Source organism: Microplitis demolitor, chromosome 10, assembly GCF_026212275.2.
Source record: "Microplitis demolitor isolate Queensland-Clemson2020A chromosome 10, iyMicDemo2.1a, whole genome shotgun sequence".
Lineage (NCBI taxonomy): Eukaryota > Metazoa > Arthropoda > Insecta > Hymenoptera > Braconidae > Microplitis > Microplitis demolitor.
The window spans coordinates 8,939,175-8,942,161 of record NC_068554.1 but is presented as its reverse complement, the minus strand read 5'-3'; positions in this window follow the sequence as shown (position 1 = coordinate 8,942,161).

Sequence of the window (2,987 nt, the reverse complement as noted above, 5' to 3'; positions counted from 1 at the left end):
TTTATAAAATATGTAATTGCTTTTTCAATTTATTTATCCTAATTATTATCAATTTATTATAAATTATTTATTTTAAAAATTATTAATCATTGTAATATTGTGTGCCGGTTTCGTTCCCATAAATATTTCGTTATACTTTGACCTTGAGCGTATGCTAGTCTTACGCGTTGTAACCCGAGACACTAGTATTTACTCTTTACAGTTTATTATTCTCTGCTTACGCACAACAGACAACACAAAGTAACTAATAAAAATAAATACTTAAAATATTAAAATAAAACTTTGGTTCGAATATTTTCTAAGTAAAGAAATTTATTACTTTCTGTACAACAGAAAAGATTACTATATTCGTTTCCGGTTTAAAATAAAATATCTTTTGCTCGACAAAATCGTCCTCAAATAAACTAAGCACTTAAGTAAATTATCAATAGAATCTTTGCAGTAATAAATAAGAATTTTATGAGTCAGTGAAAATTTCAATGCCCAAAATAAGTCATTACAGTAATAAACAAAATTTTTATTAGTCATCAAGAACTTTAATAACTTAAATAAACTATTAATTTATAAGTAAATAAATAATCTTGATAGTTTTGGAAAGACTCGAATTACAATAATTCCTGATTAAATAAATCTATTTATAATCCGACAAGATTATTATCAGTTCGGATTAAGAAAAAAAAATTTTATTGATAATAAACTTTTATAAATTATTATTTCAAAAAAGAATTTACTGAGACATTTTTCCCGCCAAAATGACACTACCGAGAACGCCGATTCCACAATCATCTCTCCCAGTCACCTCGGTTAACAATCCGGGTAATCTTATTTATTTTCCCACCGCATCAAGCGCAATGGATGATCTAGTAGATCTTACGCAGAACGATGAGATACATAATAGTACCCTTTGTACTGAAAGTCAATCTGTTAATAATAATAACAATGTTTGTACGACTAGTTCGGGCGGTAATGTTAGCGTCCACCACCACAATGTTAGTGGGGTTGTGCCAATTTCAGAGTCCCAAAATACGACCTCCGTTGCCGTATTACAAAATGTAGTTTCGGGCCTCCAGACAGAAATTGAAGCTTTGCGGGCAGAACGTCAGCACTTGCTTCGTATATCGAGCACGGTTTTGCGACCCCCAGGTACTCAATTTCCACCCCCGTCTTTTCAACCAGACGCATCAAGCATGTGGATGCCGAGAGAGCTGTTCCCTGCTGCCACTGTGACGTCACAGGCAGCAAACCCCCTCTCTACTCGCCAAGTCATCTCACAGCCACATGCACACGTTTCGGCAACGCAAGCGAACGGACAGCAGTTCGCCATGCCTGGCTTACCTGCGCGTGAACCGTACGCGCACTCAGTGGTCCCACCACCAGCTCATACGCTACCAGTGCACATGAATACTCAGCCGACACTCTCGTACACAGACATTCATCCAGCTAGCAATAATAGTGCACCCGCACTCACAAATACCTACACACAAGCTTCATCAGTACAGGCATACCCACATGCTCAGCCGTCAACCTGGCATAATACTTATACAGTTGCAGCGGGGAATTCAAATATGAGTGGGTCTAACTCTATGCGGTTGTACGATCTCAGTCGTCTTGTTAAATCTTGGAATGTCTCATTTCCGTCTCATGATCAATCCTCTCCCATTGACGCCAGAAAATATTTAAAAATAATCGAGCAGCGGATGATCAGCAATGATATTTCTTTTGAAAATTTCCATGCAGTGGTAACCAACACACTTCGCGGCGACGTACTCGAGTGGTATTACCAAAACGAAGGCTTATTTCACAGCTGGGTGGCCTTCAAAGAATTTTTTAAGATTTGGCAGGTTCAGCAAACAGACGAGTCGGTGCTGCAGGGGATATATTCGGCTAAATAAAGCAGCGACGAGACAGGAGTTGCATTTATTAATCGAATGCAAAGCGAATTTGCAAAATTAGAAGAGCCGTTACCGCAAATGAAGCAGATTCGAATTATAACCTCGCGATTTAATCCTCAGTTTCTACAAAAATTTTCAGATACGACTATTATGACTTACGCGGAATTGTACACGCGGGTCAGCGCCTGGTAGTCAACAGCTGATGCGCTGAACCCTCATTTTAAAAATCGTAAAGAAAATAACAGTAGAATCAAAACACGTAGTCCATTAAATTCTATCAAAAGTACAGAAACAGATGAATTGAATAGTATAGAGACTTTACAGCCTTCTACCGTACCACCTAACAATAACTTCGCAAATAATAATCTCAATAGAAACAATCATTTTAATAGAAATAATAATTTTAATAATCATAAAAATTTTCATAATTCTAAACACACTCAAAATTCAACACAGTCAAATCCAGTTAGTAAAAATGTAGATTTTGAGTCTTCTACTTTATTAAATAATTTCGAGTCTATGATGAAAACTATTTTAGAAAAATTAGATCGAAATACATCACCGGGAAAAGTAACCCCTATTAATTCAACTTCAGTATCATCGAATAATAATGCAACAAAAGCTCCTGTCTGCGGTCGTTGCGGAAAAATCGGTCACGTTGCCGAAGTTTGCTGTGGACCAGTAACCGACGAACTGCGTATTAAAGCAGGATTACCTCTTCGTCCACGTCCTTCGTCTCCAAAAAACGCATAAGCGCCCTGGTAGACACCAATCACGTTACCAGGGCTCCTGTACCAAATAATAATTCGGACAAGCCTATTGTAAAGACTGAAGATAAATCAAATATGCTCAAATTAAATCCTGATGCTCCTGAATTCGTCATCAGTCATGGAAAATTCTTTTTAAATTATCCTATAGCAGCCGATACTCCCAAATTGGTTGGTAATGAGAATGATAATTCTAAATGAATAATTATATGACTCAGAGATTGATGAGTATCGATCCGATTCGAGTGAAGATTTTGCTTATGCTCCAAAATTCACCATTCAAATGAATTCAGACAATAAACAGAGTACATTACTGCCAATGCTCAGT